Genomic DNA, 11,458 nt, shown 5'->3' with positions numbered 1-11,458 from the left:
TCCTTTTAGGAAGGTCTTGGGACTTGATCAAGAAACTCTGCAGCATGACCTGGGCTGTGAGGAGTGGCAATGGTCGGTTTCAGGTGGCCGAGTTCAGCAGGGACCTGGGCTTGGCACTGGGGTGAAACAGCTGACCCTCAGCAGCAGTCAAGGAGCAAGAGAAGGTTCTGAGATGCCTTTGTGCCCTGACAGCCTGGCTTCCAAGGATCTGTCCAGCTCTGCCTTTTCCTGGCCCTCCTGTCCCAGTCATTGTCTCCTTCCTGGCTGGAACCTTCTACATCCTGGGTTCTCTGGTTCCTCCAGTGCTGATATTTTACCTCCTCTGCTGCCCTGCTCCTCAGCCTGGACATTTCATGTCCCATGCTGTTTGGTATCCCCAGCCCGGACATTCCTGTACTGTGTTCTCTGGTGCCACCCTGCCGGTTTGGGCTGGATGTGTCGAAGAGACCTAGAATCGGGGCAGGTGTGCAGTCAGGGTGCAGTGGGAAATGTTCAGAAATTCTTTTCTCTTTAAGAGTGTGGCCCAAATGGGAGCCCATCTGTGGGTTGCAGCATCTTAACTCTGAAATGCACGCCTGCTCAGGGAGGATGATTAAGGCCCATACCACTAATAGTTATAACAATGACATGTCTGTCTAAGGCTGACAGAGCACCTTGCAAAGGTCATTTCATTCTATCCCTCACAACCCTGGTAACTCGGTGCTGTGATCCTCATTTTTCAGCTGGGGAAATCAAGGCAGGCAGCAGCTCCTTGACTCGCCCTGCACTCCATGCACCTGGTACATGTCTAAGGCAGGATTGGAAACTGGGGTTTTCCTGACTTCGAGCCCAGGCTCTCTTCATCTTGCTGCAGACATTCACTAGTAGAGTGACCCTGCGCAAGTCGCTTCGCCCAGCTTGCCTCTGTTTCCTCACCTGGAAAATAAGCTGGAGGAGGCTGTGGCAAATCTGCTCCCATATACGTGCAAGGAGAACCGCCAATGGGATTACAGAATTGGACAAGACTGAACGTACTTTAGGCTGATGATGAAGTGCTTTGTGGCTTACAGCAGGCTTCACCTGCATCCTTGACAAGAACCACAACTACTTAAGAATGAGAAAAATGAGGCCCAGACTCCCCTCCCTGCTTCAAGGAGCAGACTCGGTGCTGGTGCTTGGACCCAACCTCTGACCTCACTGCTGGGTTTTCGGCACAATACCATGCTTACATCGCCTCTCATGTGGGCCCAAAACTCCCGTGGATGTCGCAGGAAAGGGAAGAGGCCAGACATACCTCTGCAACTTTTGTCTCTCCTTTGATTTCTCCTAAGGGGGTTATTTTTTTTTTTTCAAATTCAGAATCAATCTGAACGAAACTATTTCCAAGTAGTGTTTAAAAGGTCTTGGGTGTTTCCCCAGTTAATCACTCTCCATCCCTCCCCAGAGCATACCTGCTCCCTCCACATCAGTGTTTGAGAGGTAACCTGGACCAGAGCTGGTGGGGAACCCGAAGCTGAAATTCAATGTCTCCATGGGGATGAAACTGTCTGTGTGACCCTGTCAAGTCACTTAAGCTGAGCCTCAACTCTTCCATCTCTAAAATGGGCATCAGAATGTGTCATAAAGTGGTTGTGAGAATCCAATGAGCTCATGGTGGTAAAGTGTCAGACATATTGCTGCTTGGTCCTTGAACAATTCATTTCACTTCTTGGCCTCTGTTTCCCCATATGTAAAAGGAGGGGGCTCCATCAGATGACCTTTGAAGCCTCTTCTAGCTCTGCAACTGTGATCCCATTAAATTCTTTTAAAAGTAGTTATTAATGACTTACAATTTTCTTTTTCTGGAAATAGTAGTTTACCATTTCCAACTGCATGTAAATATTCCTTTTTTGATAATAAGGTTTTGAATTCCACATTTGTTTATCAGTCACTTTATCCTCCCCTCCCCCCTCCACAAGAGGCCAAGCACTTTCCTATAAGTTATGCAGACTCCACGATGAAAACATGTCTGCATTAGTCATGTTGTGAAAGAAGAAACATAAGAAAAGGGCAAAGTCATACTCCCAAAAAATAGCATGCTTTGATCTCCATTCTGACCCGCTACCTCTTGCTCTGCACGTGGGCAGCATTTTCCATCTTGAGTCTCTTGCAACTGTCTTAGATCCTTGCCTTGCTGAGAAGAGCCATGTCTACCATAGTTGTTCATTGTACACTGCGGCTGCTCTGTGTACAGAGTTCTGGTTCTGTGGACTTCACTCAGCCTCAGTTTCTGTAAGTTCAGCTTTTTCTGAAGTCTGCCTGCTCATCATTTCTTAGAAGATATATTTTTATACCACAACTTATTCAGCCATTGCCCAAGAGATGGGCATCCCCTCAGTCGCCAGTTCTTGGCCACCACAAAAAGTGCTGCTCTACATATTCTTGTCCATGTGGGTCCTTTACTATTTTTTATGATTTCTATGATACAGACCTAGTAGTGGTATTGCTGGATCAAGAGGTATACGCAGTTTTGTAGCCTTTGAACACAGTTCTAAATTGTTCTCCACCATGGTGAGATTAGTTCAAAATTCCACCAATAACGCATTACTGTTCCAATTTTCCCACACCTCTAACATTTATCATTTTCCTTTTCTGTCATGTTACCCATGACAATCTGATGGGTGTGAGATGGTACTTCAGACTTGTTTGCATTTGTATTTGTCTAATCAATAGTGATTTAGAGCACTTTGACATATGACTATAGATAGCTTTTAATGATTCAATCTGAAAATTACCTGTTGAATTGCTTTGACCATTTATTAATTGGGGAATAACTTGTATTCTTAGAAATTGGACTCACTTCTCTGCATATTTGAGAAATGAGGCCTTTAACAGAAACACTGGCTGTCAAAATTGTGTCCAGTCTTTCTGCTTTCCTTCTTCTCCCCTTGGTTGCATTGGTTTTGTCTGTGCAAAAACCTTTTAATTTCATGTAACCACAATGATTCATTTTGCATTTTATCATTCTCTCTGTCTCTTGTTTGGTCACAAAGTCTTCCCTTCTTTGTAGATCTGACAGGTGAACTATTCCATGCTCTCTTCATTTGCTTATGGCATCAACCTTTATGTCTAAATCATGTACCCATTTTGACCTTCTCTTTGTATGCAGTGTAAGACATTGGTGTATGCCTAGATTGTGCCATATTTTTTTCCCTTTTTCCCTGCAGGTTTTAGGAAATCATGAGTTCTTCTCCCAGAAGCTGGACTCCTTGGACCACTGAATTCTTTCTCCAAGGACCAAGTCATGCCTCACTATATCTGGCAACGCTTCCCTGACTCCCCAGCTAAAAAAGTGGAACACTTTTTTGGATTATGGAGACCTCCTCTGTTCCCATCCCATCCTTGCGCACGGTTCCCCACTCCTCTTGTTCAGTCATGCCCAACTCTCTGGGAATCCATTTGGGCTTTCCTAGGCAGGTACTGGAGAAGGGAAATCGAGAGCCATTGCTCACCCAAAGGCCTAACACTGGGTGTTGGCTGGTGAGAAGACCTGCTTCATTGTTCGAGACGCTGGACCCCTGAAGTGGTCAACTAAGTGAGGACTAGACAAGTGCAGAAATGAAGCCTGGACTCAGTCTACATCTAACAGTTGGGTCTTACAGGGGTGAAAGTGTAGTCCAGAAGTACATGATGCAAATATTTGTTTTGTCAAGCTATACAGATTATGTAATGTAAAAGCCAGAGTGGTGATAGAATGTGGAATGTGGAATATAAGGGCTGGGAAGGATCTTTTTAAAGAAATAATTCTTAAAATTGATTTTTCTTCTATATTTATAATCTTCCCTTCCATTCATCCCCCCAGTCCCAAACAAAGGAAAAGAAAAATTCTCTCCTCATAAACATGCACAGTGCAGCAAAACAAATCCTCAGTCTTGGTCCTGCCCAAAAATATACATCCTTCTTGGCACTGGGAATTCATCAGCCTCCTATCAAAGTGAGATGGCGGTTTCCTTTTGAGTTTTCTGGACTCACAATTTTCCCCTGCTTGCTTGGACATCTGGACGTTGGTTTTCCCTACAATGTGTTCCCTATACAAACTGTTCTTGTTCTGCTCACTTTGCTCTCTGTGTGTTTATTGAGGTCTTTCCAGGATGCTCTGAAACTGGCCATTTAGTCATTTCTTGGGACACAGTATTCCATCACACTCATACAGCACAATTTGTCCAGCCGCTCCCCAGTAGGAGAGCAGCCCCTTAGATTCCATCTTCAAGCTACCATGAAAAGAGATGCTCTAAGTATCTTGGGATATAGCAATCTTTTTCCTCTTTCTTTAGTCTCCTGACCTTGGGGTACGTCTTGAATACTGGTCCAGCTATTGGGAAGAATTTTAGAAACAAAAAGGTCAAACCTGGGATGGAGTAACCTTGTAATAGGGAAGATAGGATGTCAGAGCAGGACCTTAGCGGAAATGGTTTAAAGAATGTCAAGTTAGTGGACTAGTCAACAAGCTTGATTAAGCAGCTACTTAGTGCCAGACACTGTGCTGGGGATAGGAGGAGAGGCAAAAGACATTCCCTGCCCTCAAGGAGCTCCCCGTCTGGTGGGGACCATGACCAATGTCAACCCTCCACAACCATGTCAAGGTAATCACTAATATCCACACACCTTGTTGGGCTCACCACTTACTGTAACCTGGGTGACCTTGGGCAGGATACGACACACCAAAGTGGTTCAGAACATCGAATGTCAGAGCTGGGAAGGACTGTGAAGAAACTGAGACCCACAGAGATTTGGGCCAAAATTCCCCAGCTAAGACCTTGATTTCTGGCCTCGCTGATTCTGAGGCCAGAGTTTTTTCCACCTGGCCTGAGAAGCAGAGACGTCCTTCCTTCAAGAACCAGAACCAAGACTCATGTTCTCTTTGATTATAGATCGAAGGGAATTCAAGAGAATTCAAATAGAAATCCAGCTAAGCCAACGTGAGGGAAGCAACTCAATCTGCTAAGATTCATGGGGTTCTCACACACACACACACATACACACACATGCACACATATTCACACACATGCTCACATGTGCATGCACACACATGAATGTATACCTTGATTTAAGCCTCTTCCTATTAGTGAAAAGCTGTGTTTTGTAACTTATTCCTAGTCTAGTGCTCATCTAGATGCCAACATTAATTTTCAGAGTCAGTTATTATTTCTCTTTTCCTTTGACAATCTGTGTTTCTTTGGTCTAGAGGACACCCTGATTTGACAGAGTTTCTACTAAATTTTCAGCATTCATCTCCACAAAATCTTGACTACCATATTTTCTCCCCCTCTCTCCCCTCCCCCCCAAAACGCCAAGCATTCTGATTACCCCTACCACCAATCTGCCCTCCCTTCTAACATTCCTCCACTTCCCTTGAACCTATCTTCTCTTTTGTCCTGTAGCGCAAGATAAATTTCTATACCCCACTTGTAGTTCTTATTTTCCAGTTGTGTGCAAGAATAATACTCAACATTTTGTCCTCCAACTTTCAGTTCCAACTTTTCTTCCTTCCTCCCTCCCTACCCATCAGCACTGAGAAGGCAAGCAATTGAAAATATGCTATATATGTGCAGTTTGGCAAATGACCTACATAATTCCAGTGTGTGTGTGTGTGTGTGTGTGTGTGTGTGTGTGTGTGTGTGTGTGTTCATCCTTCATTGCCAAAGAACAGCATGCCATCAGAGAAATGATGACATGACTTGCACTTGACTTTGTTTTGAGTGAGGGAGGGCTGTGCAGGTCACCAGCCTCACTTTTCCTCCAGAGTCCCCTGAATCCAGGGACCAGATATTCATCGGGATGCCTGGAGATGACCCAGCATGAGGTCTTTGGGATTAAGTGATTTACCCAAGGTAACACAGCTAGTGAGTGTCACGTGTCTGAGGTGAAATTTGAACTCACTTCCTCCTGACTCCTGCACTGGTTCTCTATTCACTAGCTGCCCCTCTTCCATAATAGTTATGTTGTGGAACACTAACTCTATTTCCTTCCATCCTATCCTGCCTCCCATTTCTTCTATTCTCTCTTTTGACCTTGTTCCTCCCCAAGTGTTTACTTCTAATTACTCCCTCCTTCCATTTGCCCTCCCTTCCATCATTCCCCCACCCTGCTTATCCCCTTCTCCCCTACTTTGCTATGATGTAAAATATCTTTTCATACCAAATTGAACATGCATTTTATTCCTTCCTTGAGCCAAATGTGATGAGAGCAAGCTTCACTTTTTCCCTCTCATATGCTCACTTTTCCCCTCCTTTGAAAAGGCTTTTCTTGCCTCTTTTATGAGAGATAATTTTCCCCATTCCATTTCTCCCTTTCTTCTTCCAGTATATTTCTCTCTCACCCCTTAATTTTACTTTTTTCAGATATGACCTCTTCCTCTTTAACTCAAGCTGTGTTCTCTGTCTGTGTGTGTGTGTGTCTGTGTGTGATTGTGTGTGTGTAATCCATCCAAGTACCCAGATGCTGAGAAAAGCTTCAAGGGTCACAAATATTGTCTTTCCATGTAGGAATGTAAAAAGATCAGCTTTAGGAAGCCCCTTATGATTTCTCTTTCCTGTTTATCTTTTCATACTTCTCCTGATTCTTGTATTTGAAAGTCAAATTTTCTTTACAGCAAGAATATCTGAAAGTCCTCTACTTCACTGGAAGGCCATTTTCCTCTTAAGGTATTATACTCAGTTTTTCTGGGTAGATGATTCTTGGATGTAATCCTAGTTCCTTTGACGTCTGGAATATCCTTTCCACGCTCTTCACTCCCTTAATGTAGAAAATGCTAACTCTTCTGTTATGCTGATCATATTTCCACAGTACTTGAATTGTTTCTTTCTCCTTGCCTGCAATATTTTCTCCTTCACCTGCAAACTCTGAATTTAGGTTACAATGTTCCTAGGAGTTGCTCTTTATCGATCTCTTTCAGGAGGTGATCAGTAGATTCTTTCCGTATGTATTTTGCCCTCTGCTTCTAGAGTATCAGGTCAGTTATCTTGGATAATGTCATGAAAAAGGATGTCTAGGCTCATTCTTTGACCATGGCTTTCAGGTCGTCCAACGATTTTTAAATTGACTCTCCTGGATTTATGTTCCAGGTCACTTGTTTTTCCAGTGAAATATTTCACATTGTCTTCCACGTTTTCATTCTTTTGGTTTTGATTTGCGATTTCTTGGTCTCTCATAAAGTCAATAGCTTCCATCTGTTCCATTCTAATTTTCAAGAATTATTTTTTTAGTGAGCTTTTGAACCTTCTTTTCCATTTTTCTAATTCTGTGTTGTTCAAGCATTCTTCTCCTCATTGGGTTTCTGAACCTCCTTTGCCAATTGAGTTAGCACCCTGTTTTAAAAGATGATATTTTTCTCAGCACTTTTGTGTCTCTTTTGGCAAGCTGTTGACTGGCTTCTCATGATTTTCTTGCATCTCTATCATTTCTCTTTCCAATTTTTTCTCCACCTCTCTTACTTGATTTTGAAAATCCTTTCTGAGCTCTTCTATGGCCTGAGACCATTAAAAATTTATTCTGGATGTTTGGGATGCAGAAGCCTTGACTTTTATGTCTTTCCCTGATGGTAGGCATTGTTATTCCTCATCCAAACAGATGAGAGAAGATATCTGTTCACCAAGGATGTCACCTTCTATAGATTCATTTTTCTTTCCTTTCAGAGACAAGTTCAGAGCCAGATACTTGACTTTTGGGTTTTTTCTCAAGAGTAGGGTGTACTCTGGGACCTTGTAAGATCTTAGTTCCTCCAAGGTGGCCCAAGCAAGCCTGCACACTGGTCTGAGAGCAACCAGAAAAGTTTTGTGCCCAGAATCTGTGAGTGGTAGAATTTCCTCTCCACATATACCTCGCTTCCAGTTACACCATGCCAGCCCTGGGGGCCGAGTTTCAGATGAGATGCTCAATTCCCCGAGGAGCTTGAGGTGAGGGTAGGGTCCCACTAAGGCCTGAAGTTCAAATCAACTGGTCAGTGCCTCCAGAGGCTTTACAATGGGTCCTCCTGCAACAGATGCCAGCTGCTGCCTGCCGTGAGAGCTGCAGGCTGCGGGCTCTGTTGCCTCAGCCTGGCACAAGAGCTGTGAGGGGACTGTGCTCCCTTCTCAGACAGCTGAAAAAGCCCTCTCACTGGCCTTTGGCGCCTGTGGGTTGAGGGATTTGGGCTGTCCCTGGGGATTGCTCCCCCGAGGCCTCCGCCAGCTCTGCTCCTCCTGGCAACTAGTGACCAGGACTGGGCTGCACTGTCCCCTGAGTCTGGCGAGACAGACCTTTTCCCATAGGCCTTGCAGGTCACCCTGGGCTGAAAGTCTCCTCTACTCTATTGTTCTGTGGCTTCTGGTGCTCTAGAATTTGTCGAGTCATTCCTGACAAGTGCTTTATGGGCTGTGGGGGAAGAGCTAGAGTATGTTTGTCTTTCTACTTTGCCATCGTGCTTCCATGTCCCGACAGTGTTTTTAATCTTTTTTTTTCCTTCTAACATTTTTGCCTGTCTAGATATATCATGAACGCCAGGGGTGTCAGTCAGTCAGTTGACTGGCTTTGAATAAGCACCTACTACACACCAAGCCTTGTGCTGAACCCTGATGTCAACAGTGTGGTAGAGAAAGGTACAGGATGGAGTGAAAGGAGAAATAAGTTTGGGGTAACGTGACCTGGATTTCACCAGCTGCATGACCCTCAGCAAGTCACTCATTTTCCTGGCGCATCAGCTTTCTTACCCATACAATTCTGGGGTTAGAGAGTTTCTGGTGTGTGACCTGGTGACTGCTTTTGAGCAATCCTCGAGAGCCCAGGATCAGGGATCATGAAGACCTGACTTCAAACGCTGTCTCAAACAATCATTGATATGTCAGAACCTCACCTTCCTCATTGGTGAAACAGGGATAATAAAAGCTCCTACCCCAAAGACTGCATCTCAGGAGGATCACCTAGGGAAAATGTCACGCAAACCTTTCAGTGTCATCTCAATCTTGGCTGAAATTGTAATGATGATTAATGGATCATCTTTGAACAGTCACTGGAAAACCACTAAGAATCCCGGATGCTTTTCAGAAAACCTGCTGTTTAATGAAAAGCTAACCTTTATATTCTACTTTAATATTTCTGCAAAACACTTTACAAATACTATCTCACATTTTCCTCATACCAATTCAAAACCTGTGCGTTATTTTTATTCCTGTTCTGAAGATGAGAAAAGTGACTTTTGATCCACAAAAATTTAATCAGATGTATCCTATGCAGGAGGTTCCAGAGAGCACCAGGCTGGTTCTTGAACATTCTTGATTCAATGTCCCCAAAGTGTCTCTATGATTATCTATTCTAGAATTGTCCCAGGAAACCAAAATTACCTTCACTCACCTAGAGTTTCAAGATATACATCTGCTTCCCTTATTTTAAAAAATTTCTCAACATTGGCTTTCCTCCATTCATAGAGGACATCTCTCCCATTCCTCATGATCAATAAATGGGTGCATTGCTGAGATTACCTCTAGGGGTCTGATGGCACTAAGTCTGTCATACCCAAATAAGGCACTAATCCTTCCTAGTTCCTAGTACCTGTAAGGATAGAAGTCATGGCTCTCGTCCTAGAACACAGTGTCACTAGATTTAGAGCAAGGACAGCCAGGGTCGAAGTGTAGGCTATATCATTTCCTGGCTCTCTTTCCGTATGACTCAGTTTCCTCATCTGTAAAAGAGTCCACATGACCCTTCTAGTTGCAGGATTCTCTGTCCTGGGATGCCTAACTGCTCTGACATGATGGAATAATGTTCCTTCCAGCTTTCAGTATCATAAGTGCCCACTGGAGGGAACTGAGCACATATATTTACACCATTCCTTCCTCCCACTACCTGGAGTTTCCTGAACTCCTGATGCTTGGCAGCTGCTGTTGGCCTCAATATCTTTCTGGCATGTACTCTGCTCTCCAGTCTCCACCCCATACCTGGGACATTTGCTCTCTTGATCAACATTATTCATAAAACACAGTATGAGTTTGAGTTTTCAGAAACAAATAAGGGAAGGAACTGCAGATTTGTACATTCCTGAGATTGGGTCAGCAAGCGATTGGAGGAAGAGGGAAGAGCCATGGCTCAGAACTCCAGCCCACCGGCTCTCCTTGTGTCTGAGTGGTTTTGCTGGACCTGCTCCATCAGTCTACTCTTGCTCGGATTTAAACCTCAGTGAGCAGTGCAGTCCCACTGACTCCATGTTGTGCCAGGTCCCTGCCTTCAGATTCCCATTCTGAGCAACTTTGGCCCCAATGAAGTGATAGGGGAAGGCACCTGCTTCAGTCCTTTACAAAGGAGGGAGACTATGGGGGTGAACATTGCTTATATCAGACTTGTTGTATGAACTCTTGTTTTTATTCTTTTTTTTCATAAGGGATAGCTCTCTGAAAAAGGAAAAGAAAGGGGAAGGGATACCTTGGGAAATGTCAGGGATGTCAAAACAATCTATATCAATACATGTTTAAAATGCAATATGGAAAAAGTTCTCTCATTTAAAAAAGGAAAAACGTGGAGGAGGAGAATCCAGATGATTATAGATAGATAGAGATGGATGGATGGATGGATGGATGGATGGATGGATGGATATTTGAATAGTAGATAGTTGGCTAGATAGGCAAGAGATGATATAGATGAAGGAATAGGTCAGTGGATGAGTAGATGATAGAGATATATAGATGCATGGATAGTTGATAAAGATGGATGGATGGATAGATGGATAGACAGACAGAAAATTGATTAAGCTCTCCATCTCTGCTAGGCATTAGGCCAAAGGAAATATCCCAACACCCCTGGGGAAAGAGGATGGAGTCACCTGGTATTGTTTTGGAAGCTTGGAAATTTGCAGCAAATGGATTACAGTCTTTTTTAATTAGGACACTTCCGGATTTGTCCACAAAGAATTTCTTGAAACGCATAACATGTGAGCTGTTAAGTCTGTGTGTGCTCAGCGAAGCTTGCTTACCTAGGGACAGCAGTCCTAAAGTAGAACTGCACAAATCTGGGTCATATCCAAGTTCATGGAGAGATATCACAAGGTCACAGCCTGTTTAACTCGTTGCTGGTGAGTCCTTCCCTACAAACAGCTTACTGCAGATTTGCCCCTTTAGCTGCCAAGTCAGTCCCTTCAGTTGCTGTTTTCTTCCCCTTTCCTACACCCCCAGCACCTCGTCTGCATCAGTGGGAGGCACCCACACACTCTGGGTGCATAAGATGTGCCAAGAAGCTGATCGTCCCTCAGCAAAGAAGCCTGGGAATCTCATAAATGTGAAGGCTTGGCTCAGAGGCAAACAAACCTCTTTGTATCTTTGAATAAATAAAAAGATCTTGCCAAGGCACAGGTCTGACCAAAACACTCTTCGCGCCAAAAAATATTCGGTGGCTGCTTCTTGTCTCCATTGAATGTGAGACCCTCCATATCCATGCTGGTCTAGTTTTCTAGCCATGTTTCACACCATTCCCCTTT

At 43.9% G+C, this 11,458-nt stretch overlaps 1 protein-coding gene across 4 annotated transcripts in view; it reads right to left on the bottom strand.

The window, feature by feature from the left end:
• The window catches only part of LOC140522101 (inner centromere protein-like), a 576,743-nt gene that overhangs the window by 362,141 nt on the left and 203,144 nt on the right, over nucleotides 1–11,458 (bottom strand). The gene's annotated exons all lie outside the window — the stretch shown is intronic.

The sequence above is a fragment of the Notamacropus eugenii genome, chromosome 2 (assembly GCF_028372415.1).
Source record: "Notamacropus eugenii isolate mMacEug1 chromosome 2, mMacEug1.pri_v2, whole genome shotgun sequence".
NCBI classification, from domain to species: domain Eukaryota; kingdom Metazoa; phylum Chordata; class Mammalia; order Diprotodontia; family Macropodidae; genus Notamacropus; species Notamacropus eugenii.
This window is presented reverse-complemented; position numbering and strand designations above follow the sequence as displayed.